Source organism: Oncorhynchus masou, chromosome 1 (genome assembly GCF_036934945.1).
Source record: "Oncorhynchus masou masou isolate Uvic2021 chromosome 1, UVic_Omas_1.1, whole genome shotgun sequence".
Taxonomy (NCBI): Eukaryota; Metazoa; Chordata; class Actinopteri; order Salmoniformes; family Salmonidae; genus Oncorhynchus; species Oncorhynchus masou.
Genome location: NC_088212.1, coordinates 5973947 through 6001327, shown reverse-complemented (window position 1 = coordinate 6001327; position 27381 = coordinate 5973947). Strand labels below are relative to the sequence as shown.

At 44.1% G+C, this 27381-nt stretch overlaps 1 protein-coding gene across 1 annotated transcript in view; it reads right to left on the bottom strand.

The window, feature by feature from the left end:
* LOC135510729 (extracellular matrix organizing protein FRAS1-like) overlaps positions 1 to 27381 on the bottom strand; it is a 408168-nt gene that overhangs the window by 331671 nt on the left and 49116 nt on the right.

Below are 27381 nucleotides of genomic sequence, written 5' to 3'. Positions count from 1 at the left end.
TCCAAACATGAATAAAACTATTCTCTACAATCCCTCTCAAAGTCATTCTGGTCCTAACCTTTTGAATAAAACTATTCTCTACAATCCCTCTCAAAGTCATTATGGTTCAAACATGAATAAAACTATTCTCTACAATCCCTCTCAAAGTCATTATGGTCCAAACCTGAATAAAACTATTCTCTACAATCCCTCTCAAAGTCATTCTGGTCCTAACCTCTTGAATAAAACCTGCTCTACAATCCCTCTCAAAGTCATTATGGTCCAAACCTGAATAAAACTATTCTCTACAATCCCTCTCAAAGTCATTCTGGTCCAAACATGAATAAAACTATTCTCTACAATCCCTCTCAAAGTCATTCTGGTCCTAACCTCTTGAATAAAACCTGCTCTACAATCCCTCTCAAAGTCATTCTGGTCCTAACCTGAATAAAACTATTCTCTACAATCCCTCTCAAAGTCATTCTGGTCCTAACCTGAATAAAACTATTCTCTACAATCCCTCTCAAAGTCATTCTGGTCCAAACATGAATAAAACTATTCTCTACAATCCCTCTCAAAGTCATTCTGGTCCTAACCTTTTGAATAAAACTATTCTCTACAATCCCTCTCAAAGTCATTCTGGTCCAAACATGAATAAAACTATTCTCTACAATCCCTCTCAAAGTCATTCTGGTCCTAACCTCTTGAATAAAACCTGCTCTACAATCCCTCTCAAAGTCATTATGGTCCAAACATGAATAAAACTATTCTCTACAATCCCTCTCAAAGTCATTCTGGTCCTAACCTCTTGAATAAAACCTGCTCTACAATCCCTCTCAAAGTCATTATGGTCCAAACATGAATAAAACTATTCTCTACAATCCCTCTCAAAGTCATTCTGGTCCTAACCTGAATAAAACTATTCTCTACAATCCCTCTCAAAGTCATATTTCCCTGAAGACAGACCCTGAACAGAATTCTGGTCATAGTTCCCCAAGGTGTGTTCTGCTCCAGTCCATGTCGGAGATCAATCTTTATAATTCAGTCTTTATAATTCAGTCTTTAAAATTCCTGCTCTCATGGTTTGGAAAAACATCACTCATCAAAATGCGCTGGCCCATTCCATGACCATTCATCTACAGGATATTAAAGCCACCGAGAGAAAAAGACCGTTCTCCAAAAGACACAATGTGTTCATCATCACGTTTATAAACACTAATTCATTGATTCATTTTGAAAACAGCTTTCATCTATCACTGTAGATCAGAGATCATCAACTAGATTCAGTCTTCCGCCAAATGTTTCTTGAGCTGACGGTTACGGAGCTGGAACATAATTACAAATAATTTGTAGACTTCAGATTGACCACAAGAAGCCCAAACAGATATAATATTTGACTAAAACATAATCATTACAAACCTTGCCTACATTTATATACGATCACATACATCTCTCTATTATGGGAGTATTTGGGAACAGATTCTAAAATTAAAATCACTTGGAGCTGATTGGCTGGTGTTGTTACCATGGTTATGGTTACAATGGGGATTTCAGCATGTAAATCTTCGTGGGGCAAAACATTAATAATGTTTAGATGTATGCCAGCAAAGTCGAGACACAACACAACACTAAACAATACATTAATTGCCCTACAACGGTGACAAACGATGCCCACAAACTGTAAGCTGCCCCAACAGCAGAGTCCCAACAGCAGAGCCCCAACAGCAGAGTCCCAACAGCAGAGCCCCAACAGCAGAGTCCCAACAGCAGAGCTCCAACAGCAGAGTCCCAACAGCAGAGCCCCAACAGCAGAGCTCCAACAGCAGAGTCCCAACAGCAGAGCCCCAACAGCAGAGCCCCAACAGCAGAGCCCCAACAGCAGAGTCCCAACAGCAGAGCCCCAACAGCAGAGTCCCAACAGCAGAGCTCCAACAGCAGAGTCCCAACAGCAGAGTCCCAACAGCAGAGCCCCAACAGCAGAGCTCCAATAGCAGAGCCCCAACAGCAGAGCCCCAACAGCAGAGTCCCAACACCTTACCACCATTACACCTGGCTATCTACTGAGCCTTGTCTGGCAGCGAAACAGTTCATTCAGTCTCATTTCCTGCCTTTTAATAAAACATAGCTGATATGGATGACTTGCTTAAACAAATGTGGTTTCTACTGTTCATTGAGATGAACAAACTATGGCATAATGGGACGACAAGCGGATAAGAGACAATCAGTAATTTAGATTAAGATATTAATGAGCGAGCCAGGAGGGACGTAGTCAATATGAATATAATATATTTGTTCAGCACTTTTGAAATGTACAACGACAAAATTCAGAACATAGGCCGTTCTTACAGTACTCTCCCTGTACACCAAGTCAGAACAGCAGGATAAATAAAGGGGGCATATAAGCAGACAATGAAAGCTCTTACAATATTCAATGATGACATTTCTCTAAAATCGTCCATAGGCTAAATGTGCACCACCAAGTCAGAGCAGTAGGCTAAATTATGAGGCGAAAAGGGACAAAATTATTAGGGTGAGGCACATGGGCTCCTAACAGCTTACTACACAACATACACTTAGTATTACTTTCTTAGCTACAGAATACACATCTCCCTGGCATGTGACATCATTTATAGAGCAGCATTCAATACATTTTTGGACTCACCGTGTTGTGCTGTGCTCACTTGAACAGGAAGGTGGCCTTTGTAATTTCCAACTTGTTGTGTTTGTTGTGTTCAATGGTCGATGAGCATTGATACGTTTTATCTATCATTTCTCTTCATATGACAAGGATTGAAAAGGATTTGCCAGTAGATTGTTGTCTGGATGCATGATGATGACTGCTGGCTTGGTAGCTATGATTTTGAAAATATGATGTTGAGCCAATCACCTGGTATCTAAGATGTTGAAAATGTGATGTTGATATGATCAGTCCAATCAAAGTTACGGTAAATATAACCTGATTTGACATTCTTTTATCCGTGGACCTTGATCTCCTCATAGATGTTGCAGTGACGTAGTGTCCCCTTGAATGACAGATCACTGAGCCAATCACAGCGCAACTAGAGAACATTACCAACCAACCAAACCCTACATTCTGTATTTTACATACAATCCACCTGTGTGTAATCAAGTCTCCGTATAAATGCACCTGCACTGTGATAGTCTCAGAGGTCCGTTAAAAAGCGCAGAGAGCATCATGAAGAACAAGGAACACACCAGGCAGGTCCGAGATACTGTTGTGAAGAAGTTTAAAGCCGGATTTGGATACAAAAAGATTTCCCAAGCTTTAAACATCCCAAGGAGCACTGTGTAAGCGATAATATTGAAATGGAAGGAGAATCAGACCACTGCAAATCTACCAAGACCTGGCCGTCCCTCTAAACTTTCAGCTCATACAAGGAGAAGACTGATCAGAGATGCAGCCAAGAGGCCCATGATCACTCTGGATGAACTGCAGAGATCTACAGCTGAGGTGGGAGACTCTGTCCATAGGACAACAATCAGTCGTATATTGCACAAATCTGGCCTTTATGGAAGAGTGGCAAGAAGAAAGCCATTTCTTAAAGATATCAATAAAAAGTGTCGTTTAAAGTTTGCCACAAGCCACCTGGGAGACACACCAAACATGTGGAAGAAGGTGCTCTGGTCAGATGAAACCAAAATTGAACTTTTTGGCAACAATGCAAAACGTTATGTCTGGCGTAAAAGCAACACAGCTCATCACCCTGAACACACCATACCCACTGTCAAACATGGTGGTGGCAGCATCATGTTTTGGGCCTTCTTTTCTTCAGCAGGGACAGGGAAGATGGTTAAAATTGATGGGAAGATGGATGGAGCGAAATACAGGACCATTCTGGAAGAAAACCTGATGGAGTCTGCAAAAGACCTGAGACTGGGACGGAGATTTGTCTTCCAACAAGACAATGATCCAAAACATAAAGCAAAATCTACAATGGAATGGTTCAAAAATAAACATATCCAGGTGTACAGGTGGATTGTATTTATCATCATTAGTCATTTAGGTCAACATTGGATCATTCAGAGATCCTCACTGAACTTCTGGAGAGAGTTTGCTGCACTGAAAGTAAAGGGGCTGAATAATTTTGCACACCCAATTTTTCAGTTTTTGATTTGTTAAAAAAGTTTGAAATATCCAATAAATGTCGTTCCACTTCATGATTGTGTCCCACTTGTTGTTGATTCTTCACAAAAAAATACAGTTTTATATCTTTATGTTTGAAGCCTGAAAAGTAGCAAAAGGTCGCAAAGTTCAAGGGGGCCAAATACTTTCGCAAGGCACTGTATCATCAGCCAGGAGGTTATGCAGAGCAAGCATATCTTTGGGAGGACGTCCAGTCTCAATTTTCCGGGCAAGAAAAGTTTCTGGCCACCAACATCTCTTCTTTTCTAACATCAATACCGTAGTGCTCGGCCAACTCAGTTAAGGATGATGTATCTAGGACGTTTTTTGAGTTGGGGCAGCATGCCTGTATGCCGTTGAGCAGACCTGTATCTGCAGTCGAGAATCACTGGTCAAGCTCACAAACCATCCTGTCCAAGCAGGGTGAACAACAACTCTGTTTCCATTGTTTGGTAACATGACAATTCTGTGCCTCAACTCAAGGCTGGTCTCCACCACAAAATCTCCCATTTTCCTTTGTTTGTGCTTTCTAGCTGCATCTGCCTCCTGGAATATTGTGAATTTCCCAGAGTGCTTTGGTTCTGTCATAAAGTTCTGTGGTAAATGAGTCTGTGCGTTTGGCTATCAGTGTGTCACATACAGCTTCTTTGCTGAAACGAGCTTCTGCCAGGTCCCTCTCATCGGTCAACACACTTTAGGCCTGCTACCCTCTCATAGGTCAACACACTCTAGGCCTGCTACCCTCTCATAGGTCAACACACTTTAGGCCTGCTACCCTCTCATAGGTCAACACACTGTAGGCCTGCTACCCTCTCATAGGTCAACACACTTTAGGCCTGCTACCCTCTCATAGGTCAACACACTCTAGGCCTGCTACCCTCTCATAGGTCAACACACTTTAGGCCTGCTACGACTCTCATAGGTCAACGCACTTTAGGCCTGCTGACCGCAACAATTCTCCTCAGATACTCCCTTCTCTCTGCAATATCACCAGCATGGTCAGATGTTCGAATCTGAGCAATGTTGCCATGACTGCTAGTTGCCTGGGAGCTTTGCCATGCCAAAACACTGTCTCTGTGTGTTTGTGCCATTTCATGTTTACCCGAAGATAAACAAAGTTCTTTTTCCAATTTTTGCATCCATTATTGACAAAATAATCAAATGTAATGTTTTTGCCAAAAACTCTACCCAATTCTATTTCTCAAACCAGCAGTGCTGAAATGCCCTTTTCTGTGTGACCAAAACGTTGGTGTGGGCTGGTCAGCTTCACTTGTCTGGGCTCAGTGTCTTTGTAATCGCTCTCATTTCTGGAAGGAGTTGCTGCAGCGGCTTTCTCTCTATCTGGATCTGTTTTTGTTCTCTCTCTGGATCTGTTTGTTTTCTCTCTCTGGATCTGTTTGTTGTCTCTCTCTCTGGATCTGTTTGTTGTCTCTCTCTCTCTCTGGATCTGTTTGTTGTCTCTCTCTGGATCTGTTTGTTGTGTCTCTCTCTCTCTGGATCAGTTTGTTGTCTCTCTCTGGATCTGTTTGTTGTCTCTCTCTCTCTGGATCTGTTTGTTGTCTCTCTCTGGATCTGTTTGTTCTCTCTCTCTGGATCTGTTTGTTGTCTCTCTCTCTCTGGATCTGTTTGTTGTCTCTCTCTCTCTGGATCTGTTTGTTGTCTCTCTCTCTCTGGATCTGTTTGTTGTCTCTCTCTCTCTGGATCTGTTTGTTCTCGCTCTCTCTCTGGATCTGTTTGTTGTCTCTCTCTCTCTCTGGATCTGTTTGTTGTCTCTCTCTGGATCTGTTTGTTGTCTCTCTCTCTCTCTCTGGATCTGTTTGTTCTCTCTCTCTGGATCTGTTTGTTCTCTCTCTCTCTGGATCTGTTTGTTGTCTCTCTCTCTCTCTGGATCTGTTTGTTGTCTCTCTCTCTCTGGATCTGTTTGTTGTCTCTCTCTCTGGATCTGTTTGTTGTCTCTCTCTCTCTGGATCTGTTTGTTGTCCCTCTCTCTGGATCTGTTTGCTGTCCCTCTCTCTCTCTCTCTCTGGATCTGTTTGTTGTCTCTCTCTCTCTCTGGATCTGTTTGTTGTCTCTCTCTCTCTGGATCTGTTTGTTGTCTCCCTCTCTATGGATCTGTTTGTTGTCTCTCTCTGGATCTGTTTGTTGTCTCTCTCTCTCTCTCTGGATCTGTTTGTTGTCTTTCTCTCTCTGGATCTGTTTGTTCTCTCTCTCTGGATCTGTTCGTTGTCTCTCTCTGGATCTGTTTGTTGTCTCTCTCTCTGGATCTGTTTGTTGTCTCTCTCTCTCTCTCTGGATCTGTTTGTTGTCTCTCTCTGGATCTGTTTGTTGTCTCTCTCTCTCTGGATCTGTTTGTTGTCTCTCTCTGGATCTGTTTGTTGTCTCTCTCTCTGGATCTGTTTGTTGTGTCCCTCTCTCTCTGGATCTGTTTGTTGTCGCTCTCTCTCTGGATCTGTTTGTTGTCTCTCTCTCTCTGGATCTGTTTGTTGTCTCTCTCTCTCTGGATCTGTTTGTTGTCTCTCTCTAGATCTGTTTGTTGTCTCTCTCTGGATCTGTTTGTTGTCTCTCTCTGGATCTGTTTGTTGTCTCTCTCTGGATCTGTTTGTTGTGTCTCTCTCTCTCTGGATCAGTTTGTTCTCTCTCTCTCTCTGGATCTGTTTGTTGTCTCTCTCAGGATCTGTTTGTTGTCTCTCTCTCTCTCTCTGGATCTGTTTGTTGTGTCCCTCTCTCTCTGGATCTGTTTGTTGTGTCCCTCTCTCTCTGGATCTGTTTGTTTTCTCTCTCTCTCTGGATCTGTTTGTTCTCTCTCTCTGGATCTGTTTGTTGTCCCTCTCTCTCTGGATCTGTTTGTTGTCTCTCGTTCTCTCTGGATCTGTTTGTTGTCTCTCTCTCTCTGGATCTCTTTGTTGTCTCTCTCTCTCTCTGGATCTGTTTGTTCTCTCTCTCTCTCTGGATCTGTTTGTTCTCTCTCTCTGATCCGTTTGTTCTCTCTCTCTGATCTGTTTGTTCTCTCTCTCTGGATCTGTTTGTTGTCTCTCTCTCTCTGGATCTGTTTGTTGTCTCTCTCTCTCTCTGGATCTGTTTGTTGTCTCTCTCTCTGGGCATGCTTGCTCTCTCTCACTTATATAGCTCGCACCCTATACAGCTCCCTTGCATAGACGAAGCCTCTCTTTCTTTATGACCTTTTTAAGATATTGTGAACATCATTTATTCATGCCTAACAAAAGTAAGACATATGCTGTACAAATTGAACTGAAAGCTTAAACATCTACTTGCTTTTTCCCCTCACTAACCTTGATCAGACGTGCTCCCTCAGCCCTGACAGCCTCCTGCTTCTTCCCCTCGTTCTTGTCTGCTGTGTTTTTTTTACATGTATTGTTATTAAACTCATATAGACAATAACTCAATAATCTGTTTAAGTTTTAAAGTTGTTTGTTTGAACTGGTAAAAATCTTCATTTCTCACCGGATTGGCCTTCGGCAGAGCTGCGGCCACTGCCTCTCTTGAAGAATTTCCGTATATCCATCTAACGTTAGTCGTTCGCTAGCCTACAGTTGAGACACTGAGATGATAATACAATGGCATTGTGATCAACGCTACTGATAATTGTTTTTGCAATGGCCTCACTGAATGAAAGCAATTGAATATGACATGATATGTGCATGATGTTACATCATCTGTCTCATTTATAGCCTGGCACAGATCATCTGTCTCATTTATAGCCTGGCACAGATCATCTGTCTCATTTGTAGCCTGGCACAGATCATCTGTCTCATTTATAGCCTGGCACAGATCATCTGTCTCATTTATAGCCTGGCACAGATCATCTGTCTCATTTATAGCCTGGCACAGATCATCTGTCTCATTTATAGCCTGGCACAGATCATCTGTCTCATTTATAGCCTGGCACAGATCATCTGTCTCATTTATAGCCTGGCACAGATCATCTGTCTCATTTATAGCCTGGCACAGATCATCTGTCTCATTTGTAGCCTGGCACAGATCATCTGTCTCATTTGTAGCCTGGCACAGATCATCTGTCTCATTTGTAGCCTGGCACAGATCATCTGTCTCATTTATAGCCTGGCATTACATATAATGTTAACTAGATATCATCTGTCTCATTTATAGCCTGGCACAGATCATCTGTCTCATTTGTAGCCTGGCACAGATCATCTGTCTCATTTATAGCCTGGCACAGATCATCTGTCTCATTTGTAGCCTGGCACAGATAGCAAGACTACATTACATATAATGTTAACTAGATATCATCTGTCTCATTTATAGCCTGGCACAGATAGCAAAACTACAACGTTAACTAGATATCATTAAAAGACACCGTAAAATGTTACCGTTAGCTAGCTCATTACAATGTAACTTACAGGCAAGCCTCACGTAAAAACGTATTGGTAAACAAAGCTTTGACTATGACCAAAGTCTATATGAATCCGTCCTGCCAGAGCCTTTTCCTGTCAGTTTACTGTTAGCTAGCAGTAGCTAAGGTTAACCAAAATGTTAGCTAATGCTGTGGCTTGAGACTGCTAGCTAAGGTTAACCAAAATGTTAGCTACTGCTGTGGCTTGAGACTGCTAGCTAAGGTTAACCAAAATGTTAGCTAATGCTGTGGCTTGAGACTGCTAGCTAAGGTTAACCAAAATGTTACTTAATGCTGTGGCTTGAGACTGCTAGCTAACGTTAACCAAAATGTTAGCTACTGCTGTGGCTTGAGACCACTAGCTAACGTTAACCAAAATGTTAGCTACTGCTGTGGCTTGAGACTGCTAGCTAACGTTCACCAAAATGTTAGTTAATGCTGTGGCTTGAGACTGCTAGCTAACGTTAACCAAAACGTTAGCTACTGCTGTGGCTTGAGACCACTAGCTAACGTTAACCAAAATGTTAGCTACTGCTGTGGCTTGAGACTGCTAGCTAACGTTAACCAAAATGTTAGCTAATGCTGTGGCTTGAGACTGCTAGCTAAGGTTAACCAAAATGTTAGCTAATGCTGTGGCTTGAGACTGCTAGCTAACGTTAACCAAAATGTTAGCTACAAGTAGGCCTAACGGTCACGCGTGCAGCAGCCTCTGCAGTAGCAGCCCCCCCAGGTCCTAGTGCCAGTTCGGTAAGAAGTTTAAGATGCGATGGATGAGTTGATGATTTTTTTTTTAATCACAGAGAAAATATATTGACTGATATATTGATTTATTTAGGGGGGGGGCTAATTAATATTTTTAGGGGGGATTAAAGCCCTCCTAAAATAGGCCTAACTCACACTGTCATCCTCACATCAGTCACCCGCCTGTTCAACAACACCAAGTTTAAACTCTAAACACAACCCTCTGAAGTCTTGTGTCAGATTAAATAGGGATTTCAAACAATCAGAGCGGCCTGGAGTACCGCACAATCAAATAACCAATTGGAAGAGTGAGCGGAAAGACTGAGAGGAGAGATGACCATATTAGAGACACATATTTCCTTCAGATTACACAGACCCACAATGAATTCGAAAAAACAAATCAAATTTTGATAAACTCCCATATCTATTGGGTGAAATGCCACAGTGTGTCATCACAGCAGCAAGATGTGTGACCTGTTGCCACAAGAAAAGGGCAACCAGTCAAATCAAATTTATTTATATAGCCCTTCTTACATCATCTTCCCAACCAGTGAAGAACAAACACCATTATAAATAAAATACAACATTATTTCAGTTTATTTATTTTCCCTTTTGTAATTTAACTATTTGCACATCATTACAACACTGTATGACATGACATTTGAAATGTCTTTGGAACTTTTGTGAGTGTAATGTTTTCATTTCACTTTAGTTTATTATCTATTTGATAGATCGAGAGAGAGAGAGAGAGAGAGCGACAGAGCGACAGAGCGAGAGAGAGAGAGAGAGAAACAGAGAGAGAGAGAGAGAGAGAGAATGAATGAGTTACAGGACAAAATAAAAACCCTCCAACCCAAACAGGCCTGTGGTGTTGATGGTATCCTCAATGAAATGATCAAATATACAGACAAAAAAATTCCAATTGGCTATACTAAAACTCTTTAACATCATCCTTAGCTATGGCATCTTCCCCAATATTTGGAACCAAGGACTGATTGCCACAATCCACAAAAGTGGAGACAAATTTGACCCCAATAACTACCGTGGAATATGCGTCAACAGTAACCTTGGGAAAATCCTCTGCATTATCATTAACAGCAGACTCGTACATTTCCTCAATGAAAACAATGTACTGAGCAAATGTCAAATTGGCTTTTTACCAAATTACCGTACAACAGACCATGTATTCACCCTGCACACCCTAATTGACAACCAAACAAACCAAAACAAAGGCAAAGTCTTCTCATGCTTTGTTGATTTCAAAAAAGCCTTCGATTCAATTTGGCATGAGGGTCTGCTATACAAACTAATGGAAAGTGGTGTTGGGGGTAAAACATTCGACATTATAAAATCCATGTACACAAACAACAAGTGTGCGGTTAAAATTGGCAAAAAACACACACATTTCTTCACACAGGGTCGTGGGGTGAGACAGGGATGCAGTTTAAGCCCCACCCACTTCAACATATATATCAACGAATTGGCGCGGGCACAAGAAAAGTCACAAACAGCACCCAGAGCCCCTCACCCTACTAGAATCCAAAGTCAAATGTCTACTGTTTGCTGATGATCTGGTGCTTCTGTCACCAACCAAGGAGGGCCTACAGCAGCACCTAGATCTTCTGCACAGATTCTGTCAGACCTGGGCCCTGACAGTAAATCTCAGTAAGACCAAAATAATGGTGTTCCAAAAAAGGTCCAGTCACCAGGACCACAAATACAAATTCCATCTAGACACTGTTGCCCTAGAGCACACAAAAAACTATACATACCTTGGCCTAAACATCAGTGCCACAGGTAACTTCCACAAAACTGTGAATGATCTGAGAGACAAGGCAAGAAGGGCATTCTATGTCATCAAAAGGAACATAAATTTATACATACCATTTAGGATTTGGCTAAAAATACTTGAATCAGTCATAGAGCCTATTTCCCTTTATGGTTGTGAGATCTGGGGTCCGCTCACCAACCAAGACTTCACAATATGGGACAAACACCAAATTGAGACTCTGCGCGCAGAATTCTGCAAAAATATCCTCCGTGTACAACGTAGAACACCAAATAATGCATGCAGAGCAGAATTAGGCCGATACCCACTAATTATCAAAATCCAGAAAAGAGCCGTTAAATTCTATAACCACCTAAAAGGAAGCGGATCCCAAACCTTCCATAACAAAGCCATCACCTACAGAGAGATGAACCTGGAGAAGAGTCCCCTAAGCAAGCTGGTCCTGGGGCTCTGTTCACAAACACAAACACACCCTACAGAGCCCCATGACAGCAGCACAATTAGACCCAACCAAATCATGAGAAAACAAAAAGATAATTACTTGACACATTGGAAAGAATTAACAAAAAAACAGAGCAAACTAGAATGCTATTTGGCCCTACACAGAGAGTACACAGCGGCAGAATACCTGACCACTGTGACTGACCCAAAATTAAGGAAAGCTTTGACTATGTACAGACTCAGTGAGGATAGCCTTGCTATTGAGAAAGGCCGCCGTTGGAACATGGCTCTCAAGAAGACAGGCTATGTGCTCAATGCCCACAAAATGAGGTGGAAACTGAGCTGCACTTCCTAACCTCCTGCCCAATGTATGACCATATTAGAGAGACATATTTCCCTCAGATTACACAGATCCACAAAGAATTCGAAAACAAATCCAATTTTGATAAACTCCCATATCTACTGGGTGAAATTCCACAGTGTGCCATCACAGCAGCAAGATTTGTGACCTGTTGCCATGAGAAAAGGGCAACCAGTGAAGAACACACACCATTGTAAATACAACCCATATTTATGCATATTTATTTTATCTTGTGTCTTTAACCATTTGTACATTGTTGAAACAATGTATATATATAATATGACATTTGTAATGTCTTTATTGTTTTGAAACTTCTGTATGTGTAATGTTTACTGTTAATTTTTATTGTTTATTTCACTTTATATATTCACTTTATATATTATCTACCTCACTTGCTTTGGCAATGTTGACACGTTTCCCATGCCAATAAAGCCCTTGAATTGAATTGAATTGAATTGAATTGAATTGAGAGAGAGAGAGAGAGAGAGAGAGAGAGAGAGAGAGAGACAGAGAGAGACAGAGAGAGACAGAGAGAGACAGAGAGAGAGACAGAGAGAGAGACAGAGAAAGAGAGAGAGAGAGAGAAGAGAGAGAGAGAGAGAGAGAGAGAGAGCGGGAAGAGAAGGAAAGGAACTCTCACATAGAGTGATGTTCTTCCCAATCACAGCCAACCTCTTCCATTGGAATGTGGTTCCCACTTCTCAGAGTGCCCGCCTGCCTGCCTGCCTGCCTGACCTCTGTTTGCCTGCCTGACCTCCCTGCATGCATCTCCTTCCGTCCGTGTCTGCCTCACCTCTCTGACTCACCTTCCTTGTCTTGCTCTCTCGCACCAATAGGCTTATTATTACTCTGTGTTGTGTGTTCAGCATTTCAGCTAAAAATGAGAGAACTCTTGACCTCTCCACCCTCAGGGGAGATAAGTGAACCTTGCTGCAGTGAGATCTCTCCAACCTCCTGACTTTGACCAGGGGAGATAAGTGAACCCTGCTGCAGTGAGATCTCTCCAACCTCCTGACTTTGACCAGGGGAGATAAGTGAACCCTGCTGCAGTGAGATCTCTCCAACCTCCTGACTTTGACCAGGGGAGATAAGTGAACCCTGCTGCAGAGAGATCTCTCCACCCTCCTGACTTTGACCAGGGGAGATAAGTGAACCCTGCTGCAGAGAGATCTCTCCACCCTCCTGCCTTTGACCAGGGGAGATAAGTGAACCCTGCTGCATAGAGATCTCTCCACCCTCCTGACTTTGACCAGGGGAGATAAGTGAACCCTGCTGCAGAGAGCGAGAAGTAGCAGGAGATTTGTATTTTTATTGAACCTTCATTTAACTAGACAACTTTAAGAACAAACTCTTATTTACAATGATGGCCTACCCCTGGCCAAACCAAACGCTGGGCCTATGGGACTCCCAATCACACACAGACAGAGACAGGGACAGAGACAGAGAGAGAGAGAGAGAGGGGGAGAAGAGGGGGAGAGAGAGAGAGACAGAGAGAGAGAGGGGGGGAGAGGGGGAGAGAGGGGAGAGAGAGAGAGACAGAGAGAGACAGGGAGAGAGAGAGAGAGGGGGAGAAGAGACAGGGAGAGAGAGAGAGAATATTTTCACCTGCTGCAGTCAGAAGAGGAATGACCACCCCTCTGAGCCTGGTTCCTCTCTAGGTTTCTTCCTAGGTTCCTGCCTTTCTAGGGAGTTTTTCTTGCTTGTTTGTAGGTGACCAAATACTTATTTTCCACCATAATTTGCAAATAAATTCATTAAGAATCCTACAATGTGATTTTATGGATTGTTTTTTGTAATTTTGTCTGTCGTAGTTGAAGTGGACCTATGATGAAAATTACAGGCCTCTCTCATCTTTTTAAGTGGGAGAACTTGCACAATTTGTGGCTGACTAAATACTTTCTTGCCCCACTGCAGGTCAATAACAGTTTGGGTCTAGAGTGTCACCCCCTTTGAGGAGGGGGATGACCGCGGCTGCTTTCCAATCTTTAGGAATCTCTGACGATACCAAAGGTTGAACAGACTAGTAATAGGGGTTACAACAATGGCAGTGGATAATTTTAGAAAGAGAGGGTCCAGATTGTCTAGCCCAGCTGATTTGTACGGGTCCAGGTGTTGCAGCTCTTTCAGAACATCAGCTTTCTGGATTTGGGTGAAGGAGAGGCTGGGGAGGCTTGGGCGAGTAAGCTGCGGGGGGGCCAGGAGGAGCCAGGAGGAAATGTTAACATGCATGAAACCAAGGATTTTACAGTTACAGAAGTCAACAAATAGGACCTGGGGACACACAGGGCCTGGGATAACCTCTACATCACACGAGGAACAGAGAAGGAGTAGGATGAGGGTAAAGGCTAAAGGCTATCAAAACTGGTTGTCTTGTGCATTGGGGACGGAGAATAAAAGGAGCAGATTTCTGGGTGTGGCAGAATAGATTCAGGGCATAATGTACAGACAGGGGTATGGTGGGGTGCGGGTACAGTGGAGGTAAACCTAGGCATTGAGTGACGATAAGAGAGGCTGCATCTCTGGAGGCACTAGTTATGCTGGGTGAGGTCACCCCGTGTGCGGGAGGTGGAACAAAAGAGGTATCTGAGGCATGTTGAGTGGGACATGGGGCTCCGCAGTAAAATAAAACTATGAAAACTTCCCTAAACAACAGTATACAAGGCATATTGACATTTGAGAGAGAGATAAAGCGAGGCGTAAAGCAATCACAGGTGTTGATTGGGAGAGCTACCTAAGATAACAATGGGTAAGACAACAACAGCTAAGACAACAACAACAGGTAAAATGGTGATGAGTGGGCAGAGAGGGTCAGTTAAGTACACACAGGGCCTGTGTACAATTGGTGGCTGACTAAATACTTTTTTTGCCCCACTGTACTTGTCTGAGAATAGTACAGCCTTACAGTACATTATTTCCCTATAAACGACAACAGCTCATGATCAAAGAAAAGCAGTGATGATCAGTGTTGTAGTCATCTAGCTTTAATAACAACCTACACATGACAACAAAACATTACCCATGCTCTTATATGTGCAAGACAAATTCCCTCTTTACAACTCTCTCTCCCCCTCTCCCTCTCCCTCTCTCTCTCCCTCCTCCCTCTCTCCCTCTACCTCTCTCCCTCTCTCTCCCCCTCTCCCTCTCAATCCCTCCCCCCTCTCCCTCTCTCTCTCTCTCTCCCTCTCTCCCCTCCCCCTCTCCCCCTCTCCCTCTCCCTCTCCCCCCTCTCCCTCTCTCTCTCCCTCTCTCCCTCCCCCTCTCCCTCCCCCTCTCTCTCTCTCTCTCCCTCCCTCTCTCATATTATAATTTTGGATCCATCTTCTAAGGTGAATTTGTTTTAATGACAAATTCCCTCTATATAACATCCACCTTCATGCCACACGTTTCTTCCCTTATTTGAATATTGTGTGGTCTAATATTAACTACAAAGACAAGAAGGGTTATATATACACCACAGTCAAGTCAAGTGCATGACTTTAAAGTGAGACGGTGCAGGGGCTTTGCCAAAGAGGAGCTCTGTGTGCTGCCTGGAAGTGAGGACAGAAGAAGAAGGTGTGTAACTACATGACGAACTATTGCTCTGGGATGCTTTCATTTACGCTGGAGCGTAACTCTCTGCAGTCTGCACTCCCCAAGCATTCATATCCACACACACCTCCCCAAGCATTCAGATCCACCCACACCTCCCCTAGCATTCAGATCCACCCACACTTCCCCAAGCATTCATATCCACCCACACTTCCCCAAGCATTCATATCCACCCACACTTCCCCAAGCATTCATATCCACCCACACTTCCCCTAGCATTCAGATCCACCCACACTTCCCCAAGCATTCAGATCCACCCACACCTCCCCTAGCATTCAGATCCACCCACACTTCCCCAAGCATTCATATCCACCCACACTTCCCCAAGCATTCATATCCACCCACACTCCCCCAAGCATTCATATCCACCCACACTCCCCCAAGCATTCATATCCACCCACACTTCCCCTAGCATTCAGATCCACCCACACTTCCCCAAGCATTCATATCCACCCACACTTCCCCAAGCATTCATATCCACCCACACTCCCCTAGCATTCATATCCACCCACACTTCCCCAAGCATTCATATCCACCCACACCTCCCCTAGCATTCAGATCCACCCACACTTCCCTAATCATTCATATCCACCCACACTCCCCTAGCATTCATATCCACCCACACTTCCCCTAGCATTCATATCCACCCACACTTCCCCTAGCATTCAGATCCACCCACACTTCCCCTAGCATTCAGATCCACCCACACAGTCCACAAATCATTAATATACACATACACTCCACAAATCTTTAAGATGTAAACACTCTCTTGAAAAATATAAGCCTGTTGAAAAAGCCAAACCTTGACCCAGAAAATATAAAAAGCTATCGGCCTGTATCGAACCTCCCAGTCTTCTCAAACATTTTAGAAAAAAGCTGTTGCGCAGTAACTCACTGCCTTCCTGAAGAAAAACAATGTATAAGAAATGCTTCAGTCTGGTTTTAGACCCCATCATAGCACTGAGACGGCACTTGTGAAGGTGGTAAATGACGTTTTAATGGCAAGTAAAATGACAAGTTCTGGCCTGGTTTAGATCTTATCTGTCGGAAAGATATCAGATTGTCTCTATGGATGGTTTGTCCTCTGACAATCAACTGTACATTTCGTTGGTCCTCAAGGTTTCATTTTAGGACCACTATTGTTTTCACTACATATTCTACCTCTTGGTGATGTCATTGGGAAACATAATGTTAACTTTCACTGCTATGCGGATGACATACAGCTGTACATTTCCATGAAACATGGTGAAGCCCCAAAATTGCCCTCGCTAGAAGCCTGTGTTTCAGACATAAGGAAGTAGATGGCAGCAAATGTTCTACTTTTAAACTCGGACAAAACAGAGATGCTAGTTCTAGGTCCCAAGAAACAAAGAGATCTTCTGTTGAATCTGACAAATCATCTTGATGGTTGTACAGTCGTCTCAAATAAAACTGTGAAGGACCTCGGCGTTACTCTGGACCCTGATCTCTCTTTTGACGAACATATCAAGTCTGTTTCAAGGACAGCTTTTTTCCATCTACGTAACATTGCAAAAATCAGAAACTTTCTGTCCAAAAATGATGCAGAAAAATGTACCCATGCTTTTGTCACTTCTAGGTTAGACTACTGCAATGCTCTACTCTACTTTACTAAATAAACTTCAGTTAGCGCAAAACACGGCTGCTAGAATCTTGAATAGAACCAAATAATTTGATCATATTACTCCAATGCTCACCTCTCTACACTGGCTTCCTGCTAAGGCAAGGGCTGATTTCAAGGTTTTACTGCTAACCTGCAAAGCATTACATGGTTCCTACCCATCTTTCTGACTTGGTCCTGCCGTACATACCTACACGTACGCTACGGTCACAAGACGCAGGCCTCCTTACTGTCCCTAGAATTTCTAAGCAAACAGCTGGAAGCAGGGCTTTCTCCTATAGAGTTCCATTTTTATGGAATGGTCTGCCTACCCATGTGATGGACACAGACTCGGTCTCAACATTTAAGTCTTTATTGAAGACTCATCTCTTCAGTAGGTCACATGATTGAGTGTAGTCTGGCCCAGGGGTGTGAAGGTGAACGGAAAGGCTCTGGAGCAACAAACTGCCCTTGCTGTCTCTGCCTGGCCGGTTCCCCTCTCTCCACTGGGATTCTCTGCATCTAACCCTATTAAAGAGGCTGAATCACTGGCTTACTGGTGCTCTTTCATGCCGTCCCTGGAAGGGGTGCGTCACCTGAGTGGGTTGAGTCACTAACGTGATCTTCATGTCCGGGTTGGCGCCCCCCCCTTGGGTTGTGACGTGGAAGAGATCTTTGTGGGCTATACTCGGCCTTGTCTCAGGATGGTAAGTTGGTGGTTGAAGTTATAACTCTAGTGGTGTGGGGGCTGTGCTTTGGCAAAGTGGGTGGGGATATATACTGCCTGTTTGGCCCTGTCCGGGGGTATCGTCGGATGGGGCCACAGTGTCTCCTGACTGCTCCTGTCTCAGCCTCCAGTATTTATGCTGCAGTAGTTTATGTGTCTGGGGGCTGGGGTCAGTCTGTTATATCTGGAGTATTTTTCCTGTCTTATCCAGTGTCCTGTGTGAATCTAAGTATGCTCTCTCTAATTCTCTCTCTCTCCTCTCTAACTTTGTCTCTTTCATTCTTTCTCTCTCGGAGGACCTGAGCCCTAGGACCATCCCTCAGGACTACCTGGCCTGATGACTCCTTGCTGTCCCCAGTCCACCTGGCCGTGCTGCTGATCCAGTTTCAACTGTTCTGCCTGCGGCTATGGAACCCTGACCTGTTCACCAGACGTGCTACCTGTCCCTGACCTGCTGTTTTCAACTCTCTAGAGACAGAGATACTCCTACTGATCGTCTATGAAAAGCCAACTGACGTACTCCTGAGGTGCTGACCTGTTGCACCCTCGACAACCACTGTGATTATTATTATTTAACCTTGCTAGTCATCTATGAACATTTGAACAACTTGGCCACGTTCTGTTATAATCTCCACCTGGCACAGCCAGAAGAGGACTGTCCACCCCTCATAGCCTGGTTTCTCTCTAGGTTTCTTCCTAGGTTCTGGCCTTTCTAGGAAGTTTTTCTAGCCACAGTGCTTCTACACCCTCTGTCACATTCCCTGTCTTCAAACTCCCTGTCATAAATGAGCCAAGGCTCAGCGTGCATGTAATTCCACATCTTTAATAAAGTGAAACCTTCACAAAAAAACAGGTAAACAGAAACCGGGGCCTCCCGGGTGGCGCAGTGGTTAAGGGTGATGTACTGCAGCACCAGCTCTGCCACCAGAGACTCTGGGTTCGCGTCCAGGCTCTGTCGCAACCGGCCGTGACCGGGAGGTCCGTGGGGTGACGCACAATTGGCCTAGCGTCGTCCGGGTTAGAGAGGGCTTGGTCGGTAGGGATATCCTTGTCTCATCGCGCACCAGTGACTCCTGTGGCGGGCCGGGCACAGTGCACGCTAACCAAGGTTGCCAGGTGCACAGTGTTTCCTCCGACACATTGGTGCGGCTGGCTTCCGGGTTGGATGCGCGCTGTGCTAAGAAGCAGTGTGGCTTGGTTGGGTTGTGTATCGGAGGACGCATGACTTTCAACTTTCGTCTCTCCTGAGCCCATACGGGAGTTGTAAGCGATTAGACAAGCTACTAAACAATTGGATACCATGAAATTGGGGAGAAAAAGGGGTAAAAATTAAACAAAAACAAAACAAAAAAAACAGAAACCGAATGCGACGCAACCGTGGCGCACACAAACACTCACGGAAAATAAATAATTACCCACAAACACAGGTGGGAAAATGACTGCCTAAATATGATTCCCAATCAGGGACAACGATAGATTGGGAACCATACCCGACCAACAAAGAAACAGACAAACTAGAATGCCCACCCAAATCACACCCTGACCAAACCAAAGGCTCTCTAAGGTCAAGGCGTGACACCTGCATTGCTTGCTGTTTTGGGTTTTAGGCTGGGTTTCTGTAAAGCACTTTGTGACATCAGCTGATGATGATTGATACACACACTCCACGTAGCGTTAGGTTATACACTGTGTGTAGAAAACATTTAGGACACTTGATCTTTCCATGACATAGACTGACCAGGTGAATCCAGGTGAAAGCTATGACCCCTTATTCATGTCACTTATTAAATTCACTTCAATCAGTGTAGATGAAGGGGAGGAGGAAGGTTAAATAAGGATGTTGAGACATGGATTGTGGATGTGTGGCATTCAAAGGGTGAATGGGCAAGATGCAGTATATAAATGTCTTTGAACAGGATATGGTAGTAAGTGCCAGGTGCATTGGTTTAGTGTGTCAAGAACTGCAACGCTGCTGGGTTTTTTCACGCTCAACAGTTTTCCCGTGTGTATCAAGAATGGTCCACCACTCAAAGGACATAAAGACAACTTGACACAACTTTGTGAAGCATTGGAGTCAACATGGGCCAGCATCCCTGTTGAATCCTTTCAACACCTTGTAGAGTCTATGCCTCGACGAATTGAGGCAGTTCTGAGGGGAAAAGGGGAGGGTCCAACTCCATATTAGGAAGGTGTTCTTAATGTTTGGTATGCTCAGTGTATATGCATGGCGTGGGTCTGCTCTGGAGAGGGGGAGAGCTATACAGAACTAAGGATATAACAAATACTATACTATAAGAAATACTATAATATACTAAATACTGTACTATACTATAAAATAAAGGTTTAGTAAAGATGGAACTACTCGCGTGATGAGCAGCGTTGTCTGCGACCTTAAGATTTCCGAGGCTACTGTACTATAAAATAGGGGAGCTTTACAGATCTAAGGATATAACAAATACTATACTATAACAAATACTATAATATACTAAATACTGTACTATAGTATAAAATAGGGGAGCTTTACAGAACTACAGATATAAGAGATACAGTACCAAACTATCAGAAATACGACACTATAAGAAATACTATAATATACTAAATACTAAACATTCATCTACTAAATACTGTACTATACTATGAAATATAAATTATATATTATAATAATATATAATATAAGAGATACAGTGCCATACTATCAGAAATATGACACTATAAGAAATACTGTAACATACTAAATACTAAACATTAATCTATACCAAATACTATACTAAATACAGTACTATACTATAAATTATAAATTATATACTATAATAATATAATAACAATGAATTGAGGCAGTTCTGAGGGCAAAAGAGGAAGAGACATACTTCGCCAGTTGTACAACTGTTTTCAACTGAAATGTGTCTTCCACATTTAAACCCTGATGCCTTAATCTACATCCAGGTTATCGGCGCCCAGGGAGAAGTTGTTGTTCGAGGTTAACTGCCTTGCTCAAGGGCAGACCGGCTGATTTTTCCACCTTGCCAGCACGGGGATTCGAACCAGTGCCCTTTCAGGTAACTGGCCCAATATGCTCTTAACAGCTAGGCAACCTTCTGCCCTGCAGGAAGTGCAACTCAATTTTAGGAAGGTGTACACTCAGTGTACAGACAAACCCACCTTCCACTCAGTGTACACACAAACCCACCTTCCACTCAGTGTACACACAAACCCACCTTCCACGAGGTGTTAAGATGTACACATAGACCGCTGTGCCGCTCGGGAGGCCCTGAGGTGCTAGAGGAGTCACACAAACACAACTTCTATGAAGCGTTAAGATGTACACACAAGAAACAGGGACATAGATGGCTCTTTGGAACACAGCCAAGCTGGTGGCTTCAGCAATGACTGGAAGAAAATATGATGCTGTGAGGGTGTTAATGTCACATGAGAGAGAGAGAGAGAGAGAGAGAGCGAGAGAGAGAGAGAGAGAGAGAGAGAGAGAGAGAGGGAAAGAGAGACAGACAGACAGAGAGAGAGAGAGACAGAGAGAGAGAGAGAGAGAGAGAGAGAGAGAGAGAGAGAGAGAGAGAGGGATAGAGAGAGAGAGAGAGAGAGACAGAGAGAGAGAGAGAGAGAGAGAGAGAGGGACAGAGAGACTGAGAGAGAGAGAGAGAGAGAGAGAGAGAGAGAGGGAGAGAGAGAGAGACAGAGAGAGAGAGAGACAGAGAGAGAGAGAGACAGAGAGAGAGAGAGGGAAAGAGAGACAGACAGACAGAGAGAGAGAGAGAGAGAGAGAGAGAGAGAGAGAGAGAGGGACAGAGAGAGACAGAGACAGAGAGAGAGAGAGAGAGAGAGAGAGAGAGAGAGAGGGAAAGAGAGACAGACAGACAGACAGAGAGAGAGAGAGAGAGAGAGAGAGAGAGAGGGACAGAGAGACAGAGAGAGAGAGAGAGAGAGAGAGAGAGAGAGAGAGAGAGAGGGAGAGACATGGAGAGACAGGGAGAGAGAGAGAGAGAGAGACAGAGACAGAGACAGAGACAGACTCTCTCATGAAGAGTGCCTTCCTGGTGTTTAGATAAAGGACTCTGACAAGAGCTCCAATTAAAACATCAGGAGCCTCATTTCTCAAAGATTAATAACACGGATGTAAACCTTGCCTGCTCCAGTGTTCCTGAAAAGATTAGTATTTATAATTATTTGAAGTTGATGAGAAAGTGTGCGTATCTCCATGCATAATCGCAAACCATGCACAACTTCTAGAAGGTTGATCAACTGTATTGCAAGCAAATAGGCCCATTGTTCGGTTGGTGGAAATGGTAGGTGTTGTAATAATGGTAGGTGTTATAATAATGGAAGGTGTTGTAATAATGGTAGGTGTTATAATAATGGAAGGTGTTGTAATAATGGAAGGTGTTGTAATAATGGAAGGTGTTGTAATAATGGTAGGTGTTGTAATAATGGTAGGTGTTGTAATAATGGTAGGTGTTATAATAATTGTAAGTCGCTCTGGATAAGAGCGTCTGCCAAATGACTTAAATGTAATGTAATGTAATGTGTTGTAATAATGGTAGGTGTTGTAATAATGGAAGGTGTTGTAATAATGGAAGGTGTTGTAATAATGGAAGGTGTTGTAATAATGGAAGGTGTTGTAATAATGGTAGGTGTTGTAATAATGGTAGGTGTTGTAATAATGGTAGGTGTTATAATAATGGTAGGTGTTGTAATAATGGTAGGTGTTGTAATAATGGAAGTTGTTGTAATAATGGTAGGTGTTGTAATAATGGAAGTTGTTGTAATAATGGAAGGTGTTGTAATAATGGAAGGTGTTGTAATAATGGTAGGTGTTGTTGTAATAATGGTAGGTGTTGTAATAATGGTAGGTGTTGTAATAATGGAAGTTGTTGTAATAATGGTAGGTGTTGTATTAATGGTAGGTGTTGTAATAATGGTAGGTGTTGTAATAATGGTAGGTGTTATAATAATGGTAGGTGTTATAATAATGGTAGGTGTTGTAATAATGGTAGGTATTACCTATATAATAATAGTTCCAGTTCCAACATCTCTAAATCACACGGCCCAGTTCCAATATCTCTAAACCACACGGCCCAGTTCCAACATGTCTAAACCATACGGCCCAGTTCCAACATGTCTAAACCATACGGCCCAGTTCCAACATGTCTAAACCATACGGCCCAGTTCCAACATGTCTAAACCACACGGCCCAGTTCCAACATGTCTAAACCACACGGCCCAGTTCCAACATGTCTAAACCACACGGCCCAGTTCCAACATCTCTAAACCACACGGCCCAGTTCCAACATCTCTAAACCATACGGCCCAGTTCCAACATGTCTAAACCATACGGCCCAGTTCCAACATGTCTAAACCATACGGCCCAGTTCCAACATCTCTAAACCACACGGCCCAGTTCCAACATCTCTAAACCACACGGCCCAGTTCCAACATCTCTAAACCACACGGCCCAGTTCCAACATCTCTAAACCACACGGCCCAGTTCCAACATCTCCAGACCATACGGCCCAGTTCCAACATCTCCAGACCATACGGCCCAGTTCCAACATCTCCAAACCATACGGCCCAGTTCCAACATCTCCAGACCATACGGCCCAGTTCCAACATCTCCAGACCATACGGCCCAGTTCCAACATCTCCAGACCATACGGCCCAGTTCCAACATCTCCAGACCATACGGCCCAGTTCCAACATCTCCAAACCATACGGCCCAGTTCCAACATCTCTAAACCACACGGCCCAGTTCCAACATGTCTAAACCATACGGCCCAGTTCCAACATCTCTAAACCACACGGCCCAGTTCCAACATCTCTAGACCACACGGCCCAGTTCCAACATCTCTAGACCACACGGCCCAGTTCCAACATCTCTAAACCATACGGCCCAGTTCCAACATCTCTAAACCACACGGCCCAGTTCCAACATCTCTAAACCATACGGCCCAGTTCCAACATCTCTAAACCACACGGCCCAGTTCCAACATGTCCAAACCATACAGCAGATGAGGGTGTTTTTGTTCCCATAAAATGTGAAGAGAGGACATTTTCCAGGCGGGGTTGAAGAGCTCGTTCACTACCCCACATATAATTTGGCTCTGATTTATCGATGAAAACATGGGCATATGTTGTGTGCGATAGTTTGTGGCGAATCTCCCCGTATGACTGAAGAAACGGTTAATAAATGAGGCCACAGGGCTTTGAGATGAAAATACTGCGAAATTATTCACAAGAATCATACCAGAACAACCAAGTCATACCAGAACAACCAAGTCATACCAGAACGACCAAGTAATACCAGAACGACAGAAGGGTTTACTTTGTTGGGTCTGGGCCCAAGAGAATGCTGTGTTGGGTCTGGGCCCAAGAGAATGCTGTGTTGGGTCTGGGCCCAAGAGAATGCCGTGTTGGGTCTGGGCCCAAGAGAATGCTGTGTTGGGTCTGGGCCCAAGAGAATGCGGGTCTGGGCCCAAGAGAATGCCGTGTTGGGTCTGGGCCCAAGAGAATGCCGTGTTGGGTCTGGGCCCAAGAGAATGCTGTGTTGGGTCTGGGCCCAAGAGAATGCTGTGTTGGGTCTGGGCCCAAGAGAATGCTGTGTTGGGTATGGGCCCAATCGAATGCTGTGTTGGGTCTGGGCCCAAGAGAATGCTGTGTTGAGTCTAGGCCCAAGAGAATGCTGTGTTGGGTCTGGGCCCAAGAGAATGCTGTGTTGGGTGTACACAACAAAGTGAATTCCTCCTGCATTCATTGCGAGTTCAAAGCTTTCTCACAAAGCCAAGGCTTTCAAATCAACCCCCTTCCAAATGACATTATGCAGAAAAGCTTGTCGGGTGGCGGAGGTTCCTGGGGGTTCATCAGGCGTCAGGTATCTCCGGCTGAGCTGCGGCTAGGTTGGCGGTTGTCTCTCACTTTCAAGAACGCACTTCCTGAGTCCCAAATGGCACTCTCGTCCCCTATGTCACTGCTCTCAACTTGAGTGCTTGAGGAAATAGGGTGGAACACCAACGACTCTTTAAAACACAATTGATAAAGTACCAGTGTCCCAAAGGGTATCAAAACTTCTGTTGTCTGGATTCTACTGAGTTCCACTGCAATCGTCCTCTGTTCTACAGAAATACAATGAATCAAAATAAGACCACTCCCCCGGTCACTCTGACAGACGGTCACTCTGAGGTCACTCTGACAGACGGTCACTCTCTGACAGACGGTCACTCTCTGACAGACGGTCACTCTGACAGACGGTCACTCTGACAGACGGTCACTCTCTGACAAACAGTCACTCTGACAGATGGTCACTCTCTGACAGACAGTCACTCTCTGACAGACGGTCACTCTCTGACAGACGGTCACTCCGAGGTCACTCTGACAGATGGTCACTCTCTGACAGACGGTCACTCTCTGACAGACGGTCACTCTCTGACAGACGGTCACTCTCTGACAGACGGTCACTCTCTGACAGACGGTCACTCTGAGGTCACTCTGACAGACAGTCACTCTGACAGACGGTCACTCTGACAGACGGTCACTCTCTGACAGACAGTCACTCTGACAGACGGTCACTCTGACAGACGGTCACTCTCTGACAGACAGTCACTCTCTGACAGACAGTCACTCTGACAGACGGTCACTCCGAGGTCACTCTGACAGATGGTCACTCTCTGACAGACGGTCACTCTCTGACAGACGGTCACTCTGAGGTCACTCTGACAGACAGTCACTCTGACAGACGGTCACTCTGACAGACGGTCACTCTGACAGACGGTCACTCTGACAGAAGGTCACTCTGACAGAAGGTCACTCTGACAGAAGGTCACTCTGACAGAAGGTCACTCTGACAGACTTTTCCCATAATTCACCCTTTTCCGACACAGATTTCCAACATACGCATCCTTAGTCAACAAAACGCCTCCAAACAAGAAGCAATTCATTATCGTTTACCTCTCATCATTTGCACACACTGTATATAGACTTTTTCTATTGTATTATTGACTGTATGTTTTGTTTATTCCATGTGTAACTCTGTGTTGTTGTTTGTGTCACACTGCTTTGCTTTCTCTTGACCAGGTCACAGTTGTAAATGAGAACTTGTTCTCAACTAGCCTACCTGGTTAAATAAAGGTGTTCTCAACTAGCCTACCTGGTTAAATAAAGGTGTTCTCAACTAGCCTACCTGGTTAAATAAAGGTGTTCTCAACTAGCCTACCTGGTTAAATAAAGGTGTTCTCAACTAGCCTACCTGGTTAAATAAAGGTGTTCTCAACTAGCCTACCTGGTTAAATAAAGGTGTTCTCAACTAGCCTACCTGGTTAAATAAAAGGTGAAATAAATAAATATTATAAAAATGTACACACGTATCCTCCACTCGAGTTTAAGACTATTTCCTTGTTGTTCCAGTTTCCGTTACTACTGTTGTCCACTCAGAACATGTTTGAGTTTCTTTGCCCACGAGAGAAGTATATCCCCCCCCCCTCCCATTTTCCACACAACTTCATCTAAAACTGTTGAATGAGTTTTCTGTAAACAATAGATTCCTTCACTTTAAGCCAGGTAAATACTGATCTTCTATTCTTATTACCCGCTAAGCCATTACAACTAACTAATGCATATACAGTTGGAGGCAAAATTGAGCAAGAACGGGGAGATTTGATTAACCATTGTCAAGTCCTAGGTGATGGAGATCAGATACACCCCCTTCCACTGAAACACACACACACATGCTGGTGCCCCAGTGGTGACTATTTTCTCAAGCATCTCTGTGCAGTCAAACCTTTTTTGTACTACCAGGGCCACGATAATTTGCCCCCCTCTCTGTATGTCCGAGTGTGGCCCCCTCCCCATTTGTTACTACAGCTAGTGTTGCCAGCACTGCCACTGCCTGGGTGGGGGCACCCCACAGGAATTCTCATCGGCTAGGTACAAGGTCGTCAAGCTTCTCATTAGCAGCTTTGAGAAATTCCTTGTATATTATGCTCACCCATCCGGGGGGTGTGGCTTTGTTGGACCAACCCTGCCAAGCAGGCGCAGAATCTTGAGGGGGCAGTGCTGATTTAGTGGGTTTCTGACCGCAAATATCTTTCTGTATTGGCTACTTGCAGTAGTCCCATAAAACAAATAAGGACTTCACCTAAGTGTAAGGGTCGCTCGGGTGGGTGTCTAGGGTACAGGGTCGCTCGGGTGGGTGTCTCGGGTGGGTGTCTAGGGTACAGGTTCGCTCAGGTGGGTATCTAGGGTACAGGGTCGCTCAGGTGGGTGTCTAGGGTACAGGGTTGGGGACCGTTCCACCATGACAGGACATGAAATAAACAAACTTGTAACGAATGTCTTCGGGTGAAAGAGAGGAGGAGAGGAGCAGCGTGATGATAATCCACAAAAACAATAAACCGACAAAAAAAATCAACAAAGACGAAACAGTCCCGTAACGTGAACACTAACACATAGGAAAACAGGAAACAGGAACAATCACCCACAAAATACCCAAAGAATATGGCTGCCTAAATATGGTTCCCAATCAGAGACAATGATAGACAGCTGCCTCTAATTGAGAACCAATCTAGGCAACCATAGACTTACAAAAACACCTAGATAGGAAACACCCCCATAAACATACAA